The sequence below is a fragment of the Schistocerca americana genome, chromosome 5, assembly GCF_021461395.2.
Source record: "Schistocerca americana isolate TAMUIC-IGC-003095 chromosome 5, iqSchAmer2.1, whole genome shotgun sequence".
NCBI classification, from domain to species: Eukaryota; Metazoa; Arthropoda; class Insecta; order Orthoptera; family Acrididae; genus Schistocerca; species Schistocerca americana.
Window position 1 is genome coordinate 387,675,932 of NC_060123.1, and position 25,322 is coordinate 387,701,253.

At 39.1% G+C, this 25,322-nt stretch overlaps 1 pseudogene; it reads right to left on the reverse strand.

Moving 5' to 3' along the window:
- Window positions 1–700: 700 nt before the first annotated feature.
- LOC124616399 lies at window positions 701–17,856 on the reverse strand (annotated as a pseudogene).
- Window positions 17,857–25,322: the final 7,466 nt, after the last annotated feature.

Below are 25,322 nucleotides of genomic sequence, written 5' to 3' on the forward strand. Positions count from 1 at the left end.
AATTAAGTAATGAATGAACTTGTGAACCTGAAATTTGTGAATTATGCCAAAGCACACACACACAGTTTAATTTTATACTATCTTATCCACTAGATGGGTGTTTTGATAATTTTAATTCTGTTGTGGATACTGGTTTTAATCATTTTTGTCATGACTTCCATATTTCTTGATTTTTTAATAAATATTTGTGATAATGTTTGTGAAATTCAAGCAATATGAAATTATTCCTTGTTTGGTTATTATTCTAATTCCTCACTTCCATTTACAAGGTATTTCAATCTCTTTACATAGCCAGAATATTTTGCTTTTACCATTCTTTCATTTCCTAAAAAATATTTTCAACTGTTAACACCAACTAATTTACTAACTTTTGATACAAAAGATTGAAAAATTCACTATTAAAATAATTTCATAAAAGTTACATAGTGTTTCAGATTAATCTTTTTCTGAAGCTATTGGGGAATTGCATTTTAATCTCTACATACTATCAACTGCCTCATTGGGTTTGACAGACAACGTGGTACTAAATTTAGATTTTTCACAACTGGTTGAATTTTTCCCAGTAGGTATCTGTGCATGGTCAAAAATATATGTGAAGTACATGTACACTTGCAAAACAGCTCACAAGCATATGCTTCTAGATTGTAATGTTTATAGAAAGAGATTATTTCATTGTTTTTAATTTTGTACTCAACTTTTACACGTGTGGCAAATCCATTTGAAAAACATAGCCTCGAAAGTACTCACAGTTATACAAATGAATATAACTGCAAAACTCTTAGGACTGATAAAACCCAAATGTCATCAAAAGTATCTGCAGCATTTCCCAAACTAAGGACAAGCTGGAAAATATAAACCAGGAAATAAAAATCAACAGCTAATGTTTATATACAACAAAAGCAAGAATCAGTGTGTCATTGATAAAACTGAAAATAGAGCTATCAATGAAAGTGATAGAAACTTGTAGAAACATATTATATCTGTTGTTCAAATTATCTGTATAACAGACTTCTTGATATGTTTGGCCTTTGAGAATGGTTTAAAATATTTGAATTGAAAGTAGACTCATATCTCCAAAACCTCTGTTTCCTTCATTAAGATATGACTATGTCTTCATTCTTATCACTACTGTTAAGAGAACATCATGATTTGAAAGGACATTACTAAATTTGCTCACACTCTGCCCATCAACTAGCCGATCTGTGAAGCATTACGTATGTATTGAGCTGCTGTTTCTATGAACACAAGTTAGAATGTATGCAATGTGTACATTCATAACTTTTTTCCCTGGAGAATAACTCAAAAAGTTTATAATGCAGTCCAAAAAAATAAAAATTGTGCAGTACATCTTTCGAATATTTGGTCTTTATGATGCTTTGTTATATAAACTCTTTTCAATGGGACATTCCAATTGGTATAAATGGATACTCCTCCCATCTGCAATGAACTCCCTGCATATCAATCACATAACATGTACCCCACTAAAGGGAACCATAATATTTATTCACTACATAAAATAATGCTCTGAGATACAAACAATGTCAGACTCAAGGACTATTAGCAATCCGTCTACATTACCTCTTATTCCTCTAAGGCTACTGACACTTCTCAACTGCATCCTCAGTTTTTTAACTAACTTCCAGCATTAAAGGCCATAAGGCCATAATAAAGCAGGAATACCTTCTGCCTTACTCCATAATGATCGGATTAACTACACTCAAGGATGGAAAAACCCATCTACCTACATGGTAAGCAGTAATTTTCATTTAAAAGTTGAATGTAAAGTAGTAGTTTATCATAAAAACACTTCTTTTGCTACATGTGTAGTTAAAATAAAGCACTGGAAAGTACAGGATGGAGTATGAACATTATTGTAAAAAGGATAAATCACTACTTATGATACAAAGTTGATGACTTGCAGAAAGGCACTAAAAAAAGAAAGACTGTTATAATTTTAGGCTTTCCTCTGAAGCAGAAAACACACATTTAAACACAAGCACACCTCTCTCTCTCTCACACACACACACACACACACACACACACACACACGACTACTGTCTCTGCATGCTTTGGCCAAAATGAGTCATAAATGTGCCCGATGGGAACAGTAATCCAGTGACAGACATAAGGACGAGACATAAGGTGTCAAGGGGTGGAGGTGGGAGGTTGAGGGGTGGGGGGGAGTTAGCAAAGTGGGTTGGGAATAAGGTGTAGTGCTCAAGTGCTGCTTGTGGGAGCATGCAGTGACATGCTGGTGACAACATAGAGCTGCTAGCTGCAATCAGATGGTTTTGGTGGCTGCGTGGGGCGGGTGGGATGGTGGAGGGGTGGGAGGAGGGGGTGTAAGACGAGTGACAAAGGAGAGATGTAGAGAAGGGGAAAAGGAGAAGTGGGCTTGTTGCTGGAATAAAGCATTGTGTTGTGCCAGAGTGGGAGCAGGGTATGGGATATGTATATGGAGGGACTAGCAGAGGTTGAGGCCAAGAGGATTATGGGATGGGAACATAGGATATACTGCAGGGAGAGTTCCCACCAGAACATTTCAGAAAAGCTAGTGTTGGTAGGAAGGATCCAGGTCGAAAAGACTGTGAAGGAGTTATTGAAGAGAATCACATTGTGTTGGGCAGAAAATTAAGCAGCTGGGTGGTCCATCTGCCTCATGGCCACAGTTTGGTGGTGGTCTCTCATGCAGATTGACAGCTTGTTAGTTGTCATGCCCACACAGAAAGCAGCACAGCAGTTGTTTAAATCTACATCTACATCTATACTCCACAAAACATGGTGAGGTGTATGGCAGAGGGTATATTCCACTGTACCAGTTATTAGGATTTCTTCCTATCCCATCCACGAATGGAGCACAGGAAGTATGATTGTTTATGAGTGCTAAATAGGGGGTTGTAGTATATTCCTAGAGTAATCATTTAATGGTGGCTCTTGAAAATTTGTTAATAGATTTTCTCGGGACAGTTTATGTCTATCTTCAGGATCTCTATCTTCAGGACACTCTCCCATAGATTCAAAAAATCTGCGACCATTCATGCTGTCCTTCTCTGTATATGTTCAATATCCCATATATTTCAGCAATATTCTAGAACTGGTTGCATGAGTGATTTGTAAGCAACCCCTTTGTAAACTGATTGCAATCTCCCAGTATTCTACCAATAAACTGTAGTTTACCACCTGCTTTACCCATGGCAGAACCTATGTGATCATTCCATTTCATATACCTACAAAGTGTTACATCCATCTATTTGTAAGAGTTGGCCAATTCCAACAGAGGCTCCTTGACAAACCATCTCTGCAGGTTCCGTGCAAGACCGTCATCAATTTGAGTGGCATGGTGCTGAGTGATGATGCCGTCTCGGTTTTGCAGAAAGGTCTCAACTTCGCTCCCACCCCCAAGTTCACTTCGGTCGCAGAAATTGTTAGTGCTGTTGAACAGGTTGCAGCTCGACTTCCGCCTGAATCAGCTGGGGAAATACGTTGTGAAACTTGTCGTGCACTGACGAAATCCAAGCCTATGAAGTCAAATATCACCAGTAAAGAGAGGGCGGCCATTCGTGATATGAGGGAGCGCTCTGAAATTGTTGTCTTACCGGTTGACAAAGGCAATGCTACAGTTGTTGTCTCCCATAAGGACTACACTGATAAGATGCTGAGCCTGCTAAAGGACGATTCCTACCAGATCAGCGTTGACCCTACAAAGAAGGTGGAGAACAAGACGAGGTCGCTTCTCAAGGACGCAGATTTACCAGAGGGCGACGCTAAGAAATTGTTACCCCAAGGTCTGGTACCGCCTAGACTATACGGACTCCTGAAGGTTCACAAAGAGGGGGTACCATTACGCGCCATTGTCAGCAACATCAGGGCACCTACATATTTGTTGGCCAAATACCTGACAGGAATATTAAGTCCTTATGTGGGTAAATGCCCTCATCACATCCGTAATTCCGTGGATTTTGTTAAATGCCTTGATAGCTTCAGGTTGGATGAGTCAGATATCATGGTGAGTTTTGACGTTGTTTCCTTGTTCACGAGGGTACCCCTGCGAGAGTCACTAGAATTGATTAGTCAGAAGTTTGATAAGAAGACCACTGAACTTTTTAGGCATGTCTTGACTTCCACGTATTTTCTTTTTAATGGAGAATACTACGAACAAACGGAGGGAGTCGCCATGGGCAGCCCACTCTCACCGGTGGTAGTGAATTTGTACATGGAGAACTTCGAGGAGGAAGCCCTGTCGTCATCCGAATGGAAACCTACTTGCTTTTTCCGTTACATGGACGACACGTTCGTCATCTGGCCACAATTACCTTTCCTTGACGTCTTGGTCAAGAGAAGGGCTGATGGCACCCTAGGTCATGGGGTGTATCGGAAGACAACACACACTGATCTGTATTTGCACACAGACAGCTGCCACTACCCTTCACAGAGGAATGGGGTACTTAAAACTCTAGTACATAGGGCGCACACTATCTCTGATGCAAAGAGTCTACCCCAGGAATTGGAACATCTGAGAACTGTATTTCGAAAAAATGGGTACTCGGAGTGGCAGATTCAAAGTGCTCTCCGCCCAACCACTACAGCACTACCAGTGGAGATGGATGAAATCACGAGGGAGCAGGTAGGCACTGCGTTTATGCCATATACAGGCGCACTCTCGGGGAAAATCGCCCGCATTTTGAAGAAACACCGGGTCGGAACTGTGTTGTGTCCGCCGAATAAAACTCGTGCACTGGTGGGGAGCGCCAAAGATGACCTCTGTTTGAGGAAGGCCAGCGTGTACCAGATTCCGTGTCAAGGTGGCAAGTCATATATTGGTCAGACAATGCGTACCATTGAGGATCGATGCCGTGAACACCAGAGGCACACTCGACTGATGTAGCCGAGCAAGTCGGCGGTCGCTGAACATTGTTTGTCGGAAAATGACGCTATGGAGTATGAACGCACGAGGATTCTGGTACAGACGTCGAGATACTGGGACAGCGTTGTTAGAGAGGCCATCGAAATTCGCACCAATGACGACCTCATAAACCGTGACTGTGGCTATAATCTTAGCAAGGCTTGGGAACCAGCAATTGGGTTAATCAAGAGGAAATCGAGCAAACGTATAGTTGTGATGACCATGGCGGACAGAGCCATCACACCGACATCACCTCAGATGCCGTCGCAATCTGTTCCACCGCGCGACTGTGGTGCGGGGCGTGGACGGCGGAGTGAGCGCGCCGCGGGCGGAGGGTATTTAAATCGGCCACCGCCGCAACCGAACCCAGTTCCTCCTGAGCAGCCATAGCGTACGAATCTCCGTGCTGGCACGTTCACAGGAGCTCAGTCAATCAGTTCACCTGATGATGGCGACATGTATGATCGCCGAAATATTGTGCCCGTTGGACACTGTAGACCGGCAGTACACCCGTGGATATTTTGATTATCAGTTAAGAACTTTAGTACACCTTGATAAACCACTTGATGAAATGATCAAAATAGATGCATTAAAACGTAGGCTAGTGCACAGGGTACAGTGGAGTCTTGTCTACGGACCTTATGATACAATTGAACAATTTCTTAGATATATAGATAAATTGGACATAGCATGGGAGAAAACTGAGAGATATAATGACAGACCTGATGATAACAGGAATAACAATAACAGAGCTTTCAATGATCATTTTAATAGTAGATTCAGAAATGACTATAGAAGAAATGGGGAGAGGAATGACAGGCAGAGACCAGAGAACAGGAATTTTGAATCAAGAAATAGGCAGTGGGGGCACAATCAGGGAAACAATAGTAACAATTTTGAAAACAGAAGAAGTGGTCCAGTAAACTAAGTCCTGCCTCTTTCAGAGCCTGGCGAAAGGGGGCAAATACACATGGGGATTACAATCAGGCCCATTGTAGTAATTTCAGAAGGGAAAGGGGGAGAACAAATAGGACATACCAAAATTTTGTACCCAGAATGCAACCTGAAATGAATAGAATGAAGTTTGATGGGGAATTTTGGGAAAATTTTTCATTTGAAAACAAAGATGAACAAAAAGATAGAAGAAAATCTGAGTTTATATTACAAGAAAACACCGAAAAATTTCTTTCACAATAGTATTGAAGTAATAGTTACTGGTAGTGATAAGAACAGATCTGATGAGTATGGTTTAGTGAGAATGTTGAGTGACTGTGAAATGAGTGAAAAAGGTGGTACTGGTGCCATATGTGTGGAAGCTGATGTTCATATGCTAGGCAATGGAAATGAGAATGACAGTGTAATTCCAATTAAATCCAGTAGACAATAGACAGAAAAAAAGAATTTTTCAGCCTTTACTTTTATAGAATATAAAATTTGGATAACAAATGTTCCATATCTAAGAATAATTATAGTGACACAATACATTACACTACATTACATCACATTGTAGTCACTTACACATTAAAGACATGTCCTTAGAAGAAGTCTTATGAACTCTATATTACACTATTTGAGGTACTTTTGTGAGCAATAATGAAGTTTCTACATGAAAAGTCACTTCTGAAGGATAAACAAAAGTTATTGTATCACAAAAATGACAAAGACGTCATTGTAATGTATCACAGTTGTACTCACAGCAAGAATATGGTTTTAAATGAAAGACAATTCAGTTTGATCCTTCTCATTATGCAATGCTGAGAAGGAAAGTTCGTTATTTTGATCTGAGAAGAATAGGTCATTATTTCAAAATCTAGGCAACATGGTCAAGAAAGAAGGGATAAAACACTTTGTGGCTATAAAAAGATGTTGGATGAATCTTCCATATATGCAAAAGTAAAATCATTGCACAAGAGCTTGGTAAGAGAATACAAGAAACTTTCTGTACCTTTAATGACATAACTGACTCAGGAGTCAATTCTAATGATTTTTGCAACATACATCTAACTTTCCAAAGTCAGTTACACCATTGTATCATTATCTTTACTGAATAATTGCATTATAATCTTCAGAGTGTGCTAGCACTAGCACCTGAAGATTTTCCTCAACATGTGCAGTTTGTACAATGGTTTTTACAACAGACTGCAAACCACCTCTTATTTCTAGTCGAGGTACTGTACACCCATGAGACTTTGTTTACTCATGAGGTCTGTTTCAGTATCAATAATTCACATGCTGGGACACATGAATCCACAAGGTACTCAACCTCACACTCATCAACAGCAATTTGGCATTAATGTGTGGGCTGGCACTCTTGGTGGTTTTCTACTACAACAAACAAGAATAAACTTCAAGCAAAACTGAGATAAGAGATGGATAGCACATAGTATTAAAATATCTTAGTATTAAAATATCTTGCACAAGAAAGAAAATCTCTCCCTAATTCAGAGGGCAAGTTGAAACCAAGAGTTCTAACTCCATTGCCACAAATAATGTAAAATTTTCCAGTGTATTTTCAGGTACAGCAAAACCCATCTGGAGCATTATTATAAAATAAACAAAGAAAAACAAAGATACAAGCAAAACTGAGTTCTCAGATAACATCTGCAGCAGAAATAATGACACACGGACATCAAAACAAACATGTTATGAGAAAAAAATGATCACATTAGCTGAAGAAATAAAAGCAGTGTGGGATATAGGGAAAAAGGAGAGTGGTGCAACCAGAATGAAGAGCAGCAGACAGCATTAAGAGTAAATGAAGCAATGGTAACAGATGTGTGCAGAGTTGCAGAACATTTTAACAGGTAGTTTGTAACTGTCACTAAAAAGATGGGGTTGTTAGGTCCACAACGAAAACACTTCAAAAAAAGGTAAATGCATTAGAAATATCATCAGCACCAGCAAAACATGTAAAAAAAGACAAAATTTTAGCAGAAAGAACAGTGGACATCGATTTCAACGACAAAAGAACTACTGTTCCTCATCCTCCAAATATTATTTTAGACGAAAATAAGAAAAACGAGAAGACTCCAAGTTCACAAGGAAACACAGCAGTAGTGGCAGAACCAACATTTGAAGAGTCAGAAACAGCATCGCCATCGACAACAAATAGAAGGCTGATGGGCAGAAGAAATGCTGAGCCGCCTCCTCATCTCAATGATTTTTTATGTGTGGGCCTGAAGAAAAAGAAGGGACAACAGGAGCTGGTGTCAAGTGTCTCCTCTCTCCTGTGTCAAGACAAACTCCAATGGATTCTCAGTCAGGTAACAGCACTAATAGAATGAAAAAGCAAGAGGAAGGCATCTCTTTCTTTCATAAAAATATAAGGGGCCTCTTAAACAAAACAGATCAACTTCTTATTAACATTAGTGAAAAGGACAGTACAAATAATGCTCGGATTTTTGCTTAACTGAGCACCATGTTACTGATAAATGTGCCTTGCCATCTATAGTAAGTTATAGTTTAGTAACATACTACTGTAGGGAAAGTAAAGATAAAGGTGGAGTAGCAATTTATGTTAAGGATAGTGTAGCACACAAAGCTATAGATATTAAGAAATATTGTATGGAACAACAATTTGAGGCATGTGCCACAGAAATAATAACTAAATTCTACCCAATAATAGTGTTGGCTGTCTACAGGGCTCCTTCAGGTGACATAAAAACATTTCTGCATTCAATGGAACTCCTTCTGTCAGGGTTACTTTCAAAAGCAAAGGATATTGTAGTTTTAGGTGATTTCAATATAAATAGAAAATAGACTTTGAGATTGTGATGACCTTACATAATCTGAAATCAGTAATAAACTTCCCAACAAGAATTACATCTGAGTGCCAAACTATGATAGACAACATTTTTTTAGATGTAAGTAGACATCAGAATTATATTGTCAGGTGGGTTACAAGTGGGCTTTCAGACCATGATGGACAAATCCTCACTCTTTATGACATTAACCTGTTCAAAAAAGAATTTCCTCAATGGAAATTCATAAGAGTAATGAATGAAGAGGCAAAAGGAACTTCCAACCACAGGTTGCAGCAAATGGATTGGTCTTTAGTATATAGCCATAATGATGTTGATAGTAAATTTAACTGTTTTATAAATTAATTCTGTGCTCTTTTTGATGAAATATTTCCCAAGAAATGGGTCAGAAACAGTGCTTCCAATTCTGTAAGTAAGCCTTGGATTACAAAAGGTATAAAACAGTCATGTTAAAAAACCAAAAGGGAAATTTATGCTGCAATAAGATTCTGTAAAGATGTAGAAAAATGGGAACACTATAGATTACACTGTAAAATTTTGAAGAAACTAATACGGAAATCAAAAGCCCTTTATTATGAGAAGAAAATAGATAATTCTAATAATAAAATAAAAACAATTTGGAGCATTGTAAAAAAAGAAACAGGAAGAGACAAAACAAGCAAAGAAGATGTAAATAAAATCAGATATGAAGGTACCCTGGTAGATAACCCCAAAACGGTGGCTGAGATTTTTAATAAACACTTCCTATCAGTAGCTCAACAGATTCGTTGCAAACCCAATGTTGATGAAGCTGTAACTCTTTGTCAAGCAGTATATTCAAACACAATTTCAGAAATGCACCTTAATCCTATCACTGTAGAAGAAATTCAAAAAATCATCATGTATCTAGAAAGTATGAACTCTGCAAGGGTTGATAATAAATCTAGTAATTTATTGAAATATTCTTGTGTGTGGATAAGGGGGACATTCTCTGTCATATTTTGAATGATTCCCTTCAGAAAGATGTTGTTCCCAGTAGACTTAAGTATGCCATTGTGAAGCCTCTGTACAAAAAGTGCGATAAAGCTGAAGTAACTAACTATCGACCTATCTCTTTGCTGACACCTTTCTCCAAAATTCTAGAAAAGCTAATATATGTAAGAATTACTGATCATCTCATGAAGAATGGAGTTCTCAGCTAGAGCGAATTTGGCTTTCAAAAGGTCCGTTCAACAGAAGACGCAGTCTACGCACTTGCAAATGAAGTCCTAGAAACCCTTAATGAAAAAATGCTAGCACTTGGTGTCTTCTGTGATTTATCCAAAGCATTTGACTGTGTTGATCACCAGATTCTCTTGCAAAAAGCAAAATTAGTACGAATAAGTGGTGTTGCAGGCAATTGGCTACAATCGTACCTCCAAGACAGAAAACAAAAAGTTGTCTTGAATAGCTCGGGTGGAGGATGTGACGCTTCCTCAGATTCTGAATGGAGTTCCCTTACATGTGAAGTGCCTCAGGGCTCAATTCTTGGGCCACTATTATTCCTGTTTTTTGTAAATGATCCACCATCATGTACAAGCCTGCCGTGTAAATTTACATTATTTGCTGATGATACCACAATTTTTATGAGCAGTAGAACAGACAACGGTCTTGAGGAACTCATTAATCACATACTCTCAGATGTGGTAATTGGTTCAAGGTGAATGGTCTCTAATTAAATTCCAGTAAGACCAGATTTATTCAATTCTGCACAAAAACAAAAAAAGAGAGAGGGATAAGTGTGACATGTGGTAATCAACCAATAGTAAGAATGGAAACAACAAAATTTCTTGGAGTGCACATTGACAAGAAAATGAACTGGTCTTCACATATTATTGATCTCTGTAAGAGGCTTAGCTCTGCTACCTATGCTTTACGGGTTGTCACTACATGTGTTGAACCTAACACTGCAAAAGTGGCATACTATGGCTATTTTCATTACAGTCTAGATGAATTTTTAACTAAATAAATTGTAATATTTTAATAATATTTTTAATAATAATTGACATAATGCCATTAAGAATGTTATTTAACCTCAGCTCCGTATCTGTGTGTGCTCTGTATCTGTTTTCTGTACTGTTTTAATGGTTCTAAGAAAATATGTATTTTCTTTTTCTGTATTGCTGCCCAAATTATTTACTGTATAAATTTTCATATAATTATGTACTCAAATTTCTGTCTATGCTATAAGATTATCAGATTGTATTTGTATAAAACTGACTCGTTCCACGTCCATGTGTATCCAACACAGTTGGACCTATGGAACACGAAATAAATCAAATCAAACCATATCATATCAAATCAGTACATTGCTGTCATGGAATATCTCAGATCAGTCACTGCAAATAACTTCAGAAATATAAATGTGACCCTTACTACACCGGTACAAGTAATGCCTACCATAGAATATCCAAAATTTGAAAAACTCTAGTGATTATGCTAAAATATCAACAAAGATAATAAAAGAGTAAGTTTCTGGATCAAAAACCATATTAGGTTACCAGTATAACAAGTCATTTATCAGTGGAACATATCTTGAATGGTTGAAATATGCGTATACACTGTTGACTGTTGATGTTTGCTTAAGTTTTTAGCTCTTTATTCCTCCATATGGTAAAAAAATCTTGGCATGGTTGTGCTGAAAGAATCCTGTATTTTGCACACAGCCACAGTCTCAAAATGGCAGTTTTTGACCTAATAGTATGATTGAAATGTGCTGAAGTTAAGCCTTTGTTTCAGAAAGGAGATTAAAAAAAATATTCTCAAATTTCCATCCAATCTCACTTTTGCCACCATTCTCAAATATTATAGAAAAGGGTGAATCAAAAAGTCTTTGATCCTACTTTTAAAGCCAAAGTAAGGTACTAACAGGTCTGTCTTTAACTTATTGAAGGCCCTCGGCACATTAGGATAATAGGGCCCCTATAACCTCGACAGATCACTATTTTGTTAGAATAGACAAAAAAAAATTAGATAAGCAAGGTTGTAGATATATTTTTATTTCTTTACAGTCACATTAAATGAAGAGGTAATATAATATAATCCACAAAAGTAACTCTTTTTAACATTCACAGGTTAGTGCTTAAAAATCTACATTGACTGAAGAGTTACCCTTCTGGATTTGAAATGGGCAAAATCGTTCATCACTTCTTCAAAACTTATATTTTTGAGCATATCACCTTCTATGGATATCAGCAATAAACTGGTTAATCTCTCTTGAAGCACTGTACTTTTTAATTCATTTTTTATTATTTTTAATTTGGAGGAGGAGTGTTCTGCATTGCAGTTGGTTACCATCATGCTTAAAAAGATTCTCAATGTGATTTCTACATTTGGAAATGTGTCCTCACTTTTCTTTTCTTTCAAAAGGTGATATATTTCCAACATACTATCAATTCCCCCATTTTTACCATGAACAATTTTCAAGTATTCTGTTAAATGCAGACATTCTGTTTCTAACTCTTGCCCATTAATGTCTTCATAATAAATTTCAGCAGATTCTTTGCAACTTCGTCTCAGCTCTTCGAAATTTTGAAGATACACAGGTCCTTTACAAATCAAAATTTCGCAATTTCTTTCTGTGAAATTTTCGTATAAATAATCAGTGGGATCATGTGATATTTCTTCTGTGTTGGTAAACTGTTGTTTAACTGATACAGTTGTTGGTGTTGGTGAAGTCACCCAAGTTGTTGCACTTTCATCATATGGACAGTTATTTTCTGATTCAGTCTCTTTTCCTAAATTGGTAGAAATTTGAAATTAGTGTAAACATGAACATTCAGAAATTCCCAAAATTTGTGATTGTCACTGCTCATCATTTGGAAGATTTATTATTTGATTGCTACTTACAGAAGTTGCTCCAGTAGTAGTAGCAGTAGTAGTAGTAAAATATGCTGTTACTTTTGTAACTTTTCGATTACTTCCTTCTGACATACAGCTTTTTTCCTTTTTGCAGATCCATTAGGATATGACCATCTTCACATTTTATATTATAATTCGGTATTTATTTTTACATCAAAAATAGTCACTAACACAACAAAACAGGCAAACGATTTAATCAGAGAATACCTCAGAGCACAGTCAGTAACAACAACAACAAACAAGACAAACGTCACAACACCGCGGACAAATAAAGGGGAATATCCGACTGTCGAGTTGGTTTATTTAAGTCAGTCGGTCACGTTTAATTTACATCGCTATTCACTCTAGGCAGAACTGTGACTGCAGTGATTATTGCTGAATACTTTCGAAATAAACTTGTTTTTTTATAATAAATATCGGTTGTCATTTGTTGATCTGGCGGAAACTAGGGGGCCACAATCGATCTCATGGCTTTGGGCATGTACCCAGAGTGGCCAGTGGGAAAGGCGGTATGTACATTTAATTACAAACATACATACTATTCTATGTATCTCACACTGTTTTTGCACATAGTGTCCACACCAGTTGAGGCATTTGTCGCATCGCAGAACTAAATTTGAGATGCTCCTGTGGTGGAATTCATACAGCTGACAGTGGAACCATCACAGGGCTGCTGTCTTGCCTTCACTATTGAATGTTAATTGCTGTTGTGGGCCTGAACTACTTCAGTGAACCAAAAATGTAAAAATCACTAGGAGTATGGTCCAGATTGTATGATTGGTGATCCCGACTCTCCCAGTGAAATGTGGCCTTGCATTGTTGTAGAAGACAACCACATTGTCTATATTGAGAAATCCTCTGTGTTTCTTCCTAATGTCACCCCACAGACGTGATTGCGTGGGACAGTAACTGTCTGCATTTGTGGTTGCATCTGGTGTTTGAAATCCGGCAGGAGGGGTCCATGGCAGCCCCAGAAGACTGTTAACAGCATTTTCCCAATAGACGGGGCATAACAGAATTCTCTTGTTAAAGGCGAACACAGATGTTTCCACATCAAGCTCTGCTGATTTGGTTCTGACATGAAATGCAGTATCCACATTTCATCACCAGTAACAATGCGGTCCAGGAAACTGTCACTCCTGGTATACTGGTGCAGATGATTCAATGAAGCAATCATTCACTTGCCTTTCATCATGTCATCCAACTGCTTAGATGCCCACTGATTATTATTTAATTATTGATTATTTATTATTATATTATTTTATATTATTTTATTTAATGTGTAGGCACACACAAAAGGTGGAAACCTATGCTCCTATTTGCTAAAGCTATTTTGTGGCAGGTGAGCTGGTTGTGGTGGGGGTAGTGTTGGTTGGGGTGGGAGACAAGGAGATGGCTGGGGGTGGGTAGTTAGCAGCTCGAAGGGACAGTGGTTTGCCAGCGAAGAATCTGGTAGGGAGCGTTGGCAGTTATAGTTGTAGTGGTCCATGAGAAACAGCTCATGCTGAAGGCTAAGTGTGAATTGGTAGGAGGTGACAGGACAGATGCATAGAAAACTTTGTGTGGAGAGAACAGGGATAGTGAGTTACCTGAGACTGAGGCCATGATGATTACAGGAATGGAGGATATGTTGTAAAGGTAGCTCCATGTCTGTGTAGTTCAGAGAAGCTTGTGGTGGAATGAAGGATTCAAATGGCTCAGGTTGTAAAGGAGCCATTGAAGTTGAGCATGTTATGCTCAGTTTCCACATCCTCCAACCTGTCATTCCCCACCAATTCATGTCCACACATAGTCTTCAGCATGTGTTGCTTTCCACCGGCTGCTACAACTATGCCTGCTATCTCTCCCTCCTGCATTTCTAACTGACAATCACAACCAGCCCACCTGCTGCAAAATAACATTGGCACTGTCAGTCTAGTTGGCACCATGTAGGAGCATAGGCTCGTGTAAGAGAGAGAGAGAGAGAGAGAGAGTGTGTTGTGTGTGTGTGTGTGTGTGTGTGTGTGTGTGTGTGTGTGTGTACACTTAGATTGTCAAAGGATACGTCTGAAAACTAGCAATTTTTCCCTCTGCTGCGTGTAGTTATCAATGACTCAATGCTTCTGCTTTTCAGTGAGTGGTCTCCTTTAATCTTAAAATAATTTACATTCTACAAGAATTTTCCTACAAAATTTGCTGGTACTAAAAACAGATATTACTTACCATAAGCACTCCTTTTCCCTCCTCTCGCTTCCTTTCCTCTCTTCTGCTGTCCTCTCATCTCCTTACATTAAATTGAATGCTATGTATAAAATTCTTTGGTGTCCAGTAGTGTAACGAGTTAAAATGGAGCCACACATAAACTGAGCCCTTTTCAGCATATTTTGCCCCTAGAAGAATCTCTCACTCTGTCAATTTGAAGACTAAGGAGCTGACTTACTGTCCTACACTGACTACCTAATGTCTTGTTGAATTACCAATTTGGGGAATGTTGCTAAATTAAACAAAGTGTCAATTTAGTAAATGTGAGGAGTGTGAAAACTGTGTACAGCAGATAACTGTACAACCTCTTCAAAAACTTGGACGTCATGTAATCTCTTCCCACAGATTTATTTCTTTATAGTACTTTTTGTTGAATGATATGTAGAGTTTGGACCAACACGAAAGCTAGTCCAGTCCTGTTCTACATGCAACTGCCAAACCTTGGGTTTGGATATATTTATCACAATAACTGAGTACACTAATTTTCTGTGATTCATGAAAACAGTATTTGTAAAATAATAGTATGAAAGTCACTAGATTGTTGAGCTGAGTATATCTTGTATGCTTGTCACAAAATAAAGACGCATGGAAGAAAAGGCTTAACAAATTTTGATACAGGAACCTTGACCTGACTGACATGACAAAGCCCTTAATACAGGTTATTTGTAGCAGTGGCATAATTAGCAATGATTTGCTGTATATATGTTTCACACTAGAAATGAGTGTCTCCTACCAAAGTAGAAAATCCATACTTGTATGTTAAATGCATACAAAAAGCTACAAAGAATTTTACTTACACAGGTTGTAACACTAATTAATGAATCTTCCAGTTTTAGAGTTCCACTAAACAGACTGATTGAGATAAGGGTCCCTGAAAATAAGGTATTATTTTGCTAGTTAGCAATATTTAAATTTGAATCAATGCAAAATATGCCCTTCAATAATAATTATAAAGTTACAAATTCAATTTTTATTGAAACGCTACTGTTATTTTAAATACAATTACATCTTATAATTATGTGCAAAACAATAGCTTTCTATATTTCTGAGGATTGGAGGAGAATTGACACCTTTGTATTGGGTAAGGTTATAAAAGTCAGTGTCTTGGACAATTGCTCTTATTATTAAAATACATTAATTACTGGCTTTGGCTTTGCAGCCATCATCAGATCCAGTGATTACAGTAGTGACAAATGGCTGCAAAGGTGAAACTCTAATAAATTTTAATAAAGTAGCATTTGACCAAGGCACTGATTTTTCTACTATAGTCCAAATTATGATAGTTTATTGTATACCTCTTGTTAAAAAATCTAATAATTATCTTTATATGCTGCAAGCAAAGTACTTCAGTCAATACCTTAATCAAATTAACTATTGAATACAAACCAACAAAATAAATTCAGCATGCTGAGAAATAGTCTGCATTCACTTCATCCCATTCAAAGCAGTTTTGCATTTAAAAAAAAAAAAAAAAAAAAAAAAAAAATGCGTCCCCTGGCAACAAAATAAGATTGTTATTTAAGCTGACAACAATAAATCTGTAATCATAAAATGAAGAGGACTGGCCTTCAACTTACCATAACATGGTCCAAGAACAGCAATAACAAAATGTGTAATCTCTGTGTCCCATCTTGTGTTTTGACTGCTACCAATAATGTCTGAACAACATGATGCTAATCAAAAACGTCTTTAAAAAAGCTAGTACCTGTTGGTCTAGGAGTTGGCTCTCATCCTTGCTTATGAAAGAAAAGTCCATAAAAAATTCCAATGGCATATGAAAGAGTTGTTGTCGAAAACATTCCAAAGAAACCAGCTACTTTTAAAGTACTCCACTCAATAATGTTCCAACTGCCACACACAAAAATACTAACATGTTCATAATCCCCATATGAAATGTTGTCATCTCAATTGACATTACATCACCTATGTAACTGAAAGCTGCCAGTATCATCGGCATGGAGCTACCTGTAAGTGCAGGAAATAATGCCTGCATTATACCAGCAACTTCCGCAAGCCATTCAAGAAGAAAAAAAAATACATACACAAGAAATGACTGATACATGAGAACAGTTCTCCAACCATAGGTGGCAAAAATAAAGGTTTTGTTCTTGCACATTGATTGCTCCATACCCCTATGTATATAATTAACACAGCTGAAAATGGTGATCATGCAGCATTTCTCCATGTGGTCATTTTAGCAGCCAACTGTTGAGCTTGATTATCGTCTTCTTGATAACAGATAATATTATCTAAAGTAAGAGCATTACAAACTGTACTATTGTAATGTAAGCCTACATGACATTATTTTTCCAGATTAAATTGTCAACTGACATTGTAATAAAAGACATGGGAAGCAAATCTAATACAGTAATGGTTCCACAGTAACATTACTGAAAGTATAATTAAGTTTATGTTCGACAGTCATATTTGGAAGATCCTGTATTGTCTAGACAATTTGCCCAGAGTTGATTTCCTCCTTTTCTTCATTGTCAGAGCATATATTTTCCACCACCATTGAAACATAAACACCTTATGTTATAGAAAAGTTTGAGAAAATAATATAAAGACTGATTGCAAATATTATTTATTGAAGTAAACACTGCTTAACAAATTAAAAACTGTATGAAGAGCCAGTGGAACAGTTGAACATTGACTTACCAAGCACAGGCAGGATACAAGGAATGTGTTCACAGGTGTACTACTCTGAGATTCAATGATGAGTCTCTGCAGCATTGGCACAGGTTCTCTACAGGAAAGAAGAATAAGAAGGAAAACAAGCTTTTGGAAGTATAATGTGTGTGAAATGCTTCAGTGTGCCATCCTTGACCTTTGTCAGTAATGACTGGTTAGAAGAAGTGGGTGCCCATACAGGCATGGCCATGACCAGATTAGAAAGTTATTACATCACTTTTGATGACATGGTTATTTTCCTTCTTACATCCTGGAACTTAAGCTACTGCATATCCCAGGTGTTGAACCTTCAGCACTAGCAGTGTTAACATCATAATTCAATGAGAGATTCCATTATTGCGTATTCTGTAAACAAGCACAGAGTACAGGAGTACCTATCATTTACAAATAAATATCTCAAGATTACATATAAAAGTAAACTAATTAAGGATGTTTCAGGGAGAGCATAAGGGAACAATTGACAGGAATGGGGGAAAGAAATACAGTAGAAGAAGAATGGGTAGCTCTGAGAGATGTAGTAGTGAAGGCAGCAGAGGATCAAGTAGGTAAAAAGACGAATGGCTAGTAGAAATCCTTGGGTAACAGAAGAGATATTGAATTTAATTGATGAAAGGAGAAAATATAAATTGCAATAAATGAACCAGGCAAAAAGGAATACAAACGTCTCAAAAATGAGATCGACAGGAAGTGCAAAATGGCTAAGCAGGGATGGCTAGAGGACAAATGTAAGGATGTAGAGGCTTATCTCACTAGGGGTAAGATAGATACTGCCTACAGGAAAATTAAAGAGACCTTCGGAGAAAAGAGAGCCACTTGTATGAATATCAAGAGTTCAGATGGAAACCCCGTTCTAAGCAAAAAAGGGAAAGCAGAAAGGTGGAAGGAGTATATAGAGGGTTTATACAAGGGTGATGTACTTGAGGACAATATTATGGAAATGGGAGAGGATGTAGATAAACATGAAATGGGAGATACGATACTGCGTGAAGAGTTTGACAGAGCACTGAAAGATCTGAGTCGAAAAAAGGTCCCGGGAATAGGCAACATTCCATTAGAACTACTGACGGCCTTGGGAGAGCCAGTCCTGACAAAACTCTACCATCTGGTGAGCAAGATGTATGAGACAGGCAAAATACCCTCAGACGTCAAGAAGAATATAATAATTCCAATCCCAAAGGAAGCAGGTGTTGACAGATGTGAAAATTACCGAACTATCAGTGTAATAAGTCACAGCTGCAAAATACTAACGCGAATTCTTTACACACGAATGGAAAAACTGGTAGAAGCCGACCTCGGGGAAGATCAGTTTGGATTCCGTAGAAATGTTGGAACACGTGAGGCAATACTGATCTTATGACTTATCTTAGAAGAAAGATTAAGGAAAGGCAAACCTACGTTTCTAACATTTGTAGACTTAGAGAAAGCTTTTGACAATGTTGACTGGAATACTCTCTTTCAAATTCTAAAGGTGGCAGGAGTAAAATACAGGGACCAAAAGGCTATTTACAATTTGTACAGAAACCAGATGGCAGTTATAAGAGTCGAGGGGCATGAAAGGGAAGTAGTGGTTGGGAAGGGAGTGAGACGGGCTTGTAGCCTCTCCCTGATGTTATTCAATCTGTATATTGAACAAGCAGTAAAGGAAACAAAAGAAAAATTCGGAGTAGGTATTAAAATCCATGGAGAAGAAATAAAGACTTTGAGGTTCGCCGATGACATTGTAATTCTGTCAGAGACAGCAAAGGACTTGGAAGAGCAGTTGAATGGAACGGACAGTCTCTTGAAAGGAGGGTATAAGATGAACATCAACAGAATCAAAATGAGGATAATGGAATGTAGTCGAATTAGATCGGGTGATGCTGAGGGAATTAGATTAGGAAATGAGACACTTAAAGTAGTAAAGGAGTTTTGCTATTTGGGAAGCAAAATAACTGATGATGGTCGACATAGAGAGGATACAAAATGTAGACTGGCAATGGAAAGGAAAGCATTTCTGAAGAAGAGAAATTTGTTAACATCGAGTATAGATTTAAGTATCAGAAAGTCGTTTCTGAAAGTACACTCCTGGAAATTGAAATAAGAACACCGTGAATTCATTGTCCCAGGAAGGGGAAACTTTATTGACACATTCCTGGGGTCAGATACATCACATGATCACACTGACAGAACCACAGGCACATAGACACAGGCAACAGAGCATGCACAATGTCGGCACTAGTACAGTGTATATCCACCTTTCGCAGCAATGCAGGCTGCTATTCTCCCATGGAGACGATCGTAGAGATGCTGGATGTAGTCCTGTGGAACGGCTTGCCATGCCATTTCCACCTGGCGCCTCAGTTGGACCAGCGTTCGTGCTGGACGTGCAGACCGCGTGAGACGACGCTTCATCCAGTCCCAAACATGCTCAATGGGGGACAGATCCGGAGATCTTGCTGGCCAGGGTAGTTGACTTACACCTTCTAGAGCACGTTGGGTGGCACGAGATACATGCGGACGTGCATTGTCCTGTTGGAACAGCAAGTTCCCTTGCCGGTCTAGGAATGGTAGAACGATGGGTTCGATGACGGTTTGGATGTACCGTGCACTATTCAGTGTCCCCTCGACTATCACCAGTGGTGTACGGCCAGTGTAGGAGATCGCTCCCCACACCATGATGCCGGGTGTTGGCCCTGTGTGCCTCGGTCGTAGGCAGTCCTGATTGTGGCGCTCACCTGCACGGCGCCAAACACGCATACGACCATCATTGGCACCAAGGCAGAAGCGACTCTCATCGCTGAAGACGACACGTCTCCATTCGTCCCTCCATTCACGCCTGTCGCGACACCACTGGGGGCGGGCTGCACGATGTTGGGGCGTGAGCGGAAGACGGCCTAACGGTGTGCGGGACCGTAGCCCAGCTTCATGGAGACGGTTGCGAATGGTCCTCGCCGATACCCCAGGAGCAACAGTGTCCCTAATTTGCTGGGAAGTGGCGGTGCGGTCCCCTACGGCACTGCGTAGGATCCTACGGTCTTGGCGTTCATCCGTGCGTCGCTGCGGTCCTGTCCCAGGTCGACGGGCACGTGCACCTTCCGCCGACCACTGGCGACAACATCGATGTACTGTGGAGACCTCACGCCCCACCTGTTGAGCAATTCGGCGGTACGTCCACCCGGCCTCCCGCATGCCCACTATACGCCCTCGCTCAAAGTCCGTCAACTGCACATACGGTTCAGGTCCACGCTGTCGCGGCATGCTACCAGTGTTAAAGACTGCGATGGAGCTCCGTATGCCACGGCAAACTGGCTGACACTGACGGCGGCGGTGCAGAAATGCTGCGCAGCTAGCGCCATTCGACGGCCAACACCGCGGTTCCTGGTGTGTCCGCTGTGCCGTGCGTGTGATCATTGCTTGTACAGCCCTCTCGCAGTGTCCGGAGCAAGTATGGTGGGTCTGACACACCGGTGTCAATGTGTTCTTTTTTCCATTTCCAGGAGTGTATTTGTATGAAGTGAAACATGGACGATAAATAGCTTGGACAAGAAGAGAATAGAAGCTTTCGAAATGTGGTGCTACAGAAGAATGCTGAAGATTAGATGGGTAGATCACATAACTAATGAGGAGGTATTGAATAGAATTGGGGAGAAGAGGAGTTTGTGGCACAGCTTGACAAGAAGAAGGGACCAGTTGGTAGGACATGTTATGAGGCATCAAGGGATCACAAATTTACAAATTTAGCATTGGAGAGCAGCGTGGAGGGTAAAAATCATAGAGGGAGATCAAGAGATGAATACACTTAGCAGATTCAGAAGGATGTAGGTTGCAGTAACTACTGAGAGATAAAGAAGCTTGCACAGGATAGAGTTGCATGGACAGCTGCATCAAACCAGTCTCAGGACTGAAGACCACAACAACAACGACAACAATTATGGATGAGAGAAAAATATCAACTGTGGGAGGGAAAGACCTTGCAACCTTGAAAATGTTCAACCTACAACAAATCTTCAGATTTATCTACTGACATGCCGACTATTATGCTTTAGATATGAGAACATTAAAAGTAACATAATTACGAGAACAGGTGTTCAAAATATGCTCACATGGAATGGGTTTGTGTCAAACAATAAATTCTTCCTCCTTGCACACTGTTTCAACAACACAGTGAAGTCTTTGCAACATGATAATATAGTGTATCCCCTTGTTCTTGACTAACCTCTTTGAGTATTGAATCAATCAGTTCATTATTCTGTGTCCTTAGGAATCAGCTGAAACTCCTATCACTGAAGGAAGAAGTTGTCCTTTATGGTCACCACTACAATAGAAACTCAATTGGACCACGTCATTAACTTCCCATCACTGTAAACACCGCTAAGGTCCACTGTATTTATGAATGGCAGAGCTTTACACAAGACAGTGACAATTCATCTTTGGGCACTCATGAGTGTAAAGACTTCCACAACCCCTGAATATTTCTTCATTCAGATCTATCACACAGTACACAATGATAGGAAGAGGCATGAATCTAAAAACTAGTACACTGTATGTTGCAGTTCTGAATCTACCACATTTGATACTGACATTGGGGACATTTGCTCTCTACCACAGTGTCCTCATACTTATGAGCAATGGAATTAGAGCAAACTGATAGGTGGGGAGGTGAGAGAGAGAGAGAGAGAGAGAGAGAGAGAGAGAGAGAGAGAGAGAGAGAGAGAGAGAGAGAGAGGAGAGAGAGAGAGAGCATTCCTGTTGTCCTATTGTCGGGGGTGGGGGGAAGGGATATTATGGCATGTCAAATGCCTCATACAGCATTATACCTTGTGCACTGTTGCAAGGAGGAGGAGGAATAGTCTGGCATGTGAAATGCCTAATATACGACCATATCTTGTACAAGTATTGGTTGTTAGCACAACAGTTATGGGGAAAGGCAAGGTTGCGATACAAGCTCATCAAGCCACACTGTGGGGTGTCCGATGCATGTAATACTCCCATCTCTGAGAATGAGTAGGTTCTGGTCTTTTTACACACTAATCTGCTGAGTAGCAGTGCAAGTACTTCAATTTGGAAAATACTGCCAGTGCCTGACTTGACTGCCAGTGTTGATGACAGGCAACACCATCAACTATTTATGACTTGAAACTGCAAACAGAAGGGCCACATTATATTAACCATTTAATATTTCAGTGCTGGACAATAGTAACCAATGATCAGCCACACAACCTACTTGTTATGGGGTAGAAAAGCCATTTCTTGTAGACATGTACCTCTGCTAAGTATCTCAGGGCACAGAGTTTCATGTGACCACAAGAACTCTGCCATTTGGTGCTTAAGTATAGAAAACGGTTGCATGAGCTACTGTCATGGAATGAGTATGTTGATAAATACATGAAGCAGTTCATTCTAATTGATTAGAGATGATGCAATTAATAGAAGCATTCTCATGTATGGCAGATAGTTATACTGCATAATATCAGGTCTATGATAGTATGCTATCACCCTCACCAGCAAATCATACAGAAATCTACTATCTGAACATGTGCAATAATTTGCTCACCTATATTACCCACAGGCATGACTTTCAAATTGTGGCAGTATGGATTGAAGTACAGTTCATGGACATGAAGGAGCTTGTAAAAAGGGAGGAAAGAAGAGAGGATGATTAGGGCTTATGATGTTAACAACAATCACTCTATGCCTCAAATATACAGCAAGGCATTATCTAATCCTTCCTCATGTAGCCTACATGACTCTCAGGGAATTTAAATGGGTATCATTGCAAGAAATTTGGATTGATGTTATAATGGAGATAAAATAACGACAACAAGACAATAAACCAACAAAAGATGTAAAGGAATAAAAACCAAACAGTCAGCCATGGGTCCCCTGGGTCAGAGCTGGCGACAGGGCACCCCTCCACTCCCTCAAATGGTGGGGGCATACGATGCCAATGTGCCCTATCTCACAAAGAGTGGAGGTGGAAACCACCATTAGTGGTAAAATGTAAACCCAGATCAGCTGCTTTGCCATCATCCACTAGCAACAGAGATAACATGTCAGCAAGTGTAAGGTAGCGCTGTAAGGTGGCCAAATTAGGGCCGTCCAGTATGGAGGGCCACAATGAGATCGGCACCACACTGACAGTGGTGTGGATACTCATGTCTGAGGATAGAACTATGGATCAACCAAGTGCAATCAATGCAAAATTGACAGAGAACAGTACATTATCTGCGAGAAACACAAAAAGAAGACTGCCACATGGTCTTGGTTCCCTTTAATGCACACAGTTTGTTTAAAGGAACCTGGGTACTGCAATGGAACTGCTCAACACACCTTTTTTTTGTGAAGGATGGTAGAATATGATACAACTAACATTAGTAATTATTACTTTCCTGATACACCATTAATATAATACTTATTATTTCCTCTAATCATTCAAAAAGATAAAATTGATAAAAAAACATGCTTTTGTTAGTAAAATGTTACAAGTATGTGTATGTCTTTGGAAGAAACTTTGATTATACTGTATGCATATCTTTGTATGTGCGCTTTTGGGATATCAAACAGTAGCTGTTCATCTGCATGTAACAGACTCCATCACATTGAGCGATTGGTCATCAAGATAGAGCTTTAGTTGTGGATGGACAAAAGAACAGTGACAGAAGTGTGAACAAGGCAAACAAAATTCAACCCCGATGCTCCACATTTCACATTGGCAAGCAACTCACTGTGAATAAAAAATGTTGTGTCAGCATGTTGTGTACTTAGATTACTCATTGAGATCCATCTCTTCTGGTGCAAACAATGTCAAATCTCCCCCCCCCCCCCCCCCCCCAACCTGCCCGATATTGGAATGTTCTGGTAGAACATAAATGACTTAGGAGTATTATTTTTTGAGTTGTTACCTTTAGTCTTAACTTGCCCCTCTTGTCTGAGCTTAATGTGAGAGTTTTTAATATATACTATCTGCTTACATGGCTAACATTTTTTAGAGTTTGGTAAAAATATACAAAACATTTCCTTTTGCTCAAGAAAAGTCTTGCAAATAAAGAAAATTTAGCACATTAATCCAGTTTGCTGGCATAGCATCAAACAAGCAAGACATAGTTCACATTATATTCCATCTGCCTGAGAAATTCAAAATGAAGCTGCTTACTAAAGCCCTCTTCATCAAGATGTTTGCAAGGGAGAAGTCACAGATATACACTTACGCACCATGATCAGCAGTGCATGAATATTGAGCAGCAGGTGGGCATGAGGGAAATATCCTCTCTTTGATTAATACAGCCAGTAAAACTAAACTCAGTAATATCAGATTACCCTCTAGTAGAAGCTGAGCTGCTTGGCAATAATATGTAAGAAAAGTGCCCACTTTGCATTCACACGCAACCAAGATATTCTTGTGGTGTTCTGAGAGCAGGCCTATTAGGCTAACAGCTGGGACTGCAGATGCTTATGCTAATTTTATTTGGGGCTTTCATGAAAAAAATCACAAAGGCTCCAACTGCATTGATTTTCAAGGATTTTCCTCAGGAGTTTCATGCTTACCTTCAATACATAATTAATAATATTTCAAGTCAGTAATGTAGTGTCCTTGGTAGAATATAAGTAATATAAAGTGTAAAGGTAACAAATTACTTTGTAGTTGAGTCATCAAAGGCATGCAAACAAGACTCTTGAGTTATAGTCCTAAAATATTATGAACTACTGTAAAGCAATAATACTTGAAGAGGTTGATCATATACTCTCTTGTAAAACTATAAATAAATATATGTGTATCTATGTACATAACTTTGTAAAGTAAAAAAAGGCAACCAGCCATGTGTGGGTCTCACTGCAACACTTAATCACATTATTTCCTTCACAAATCA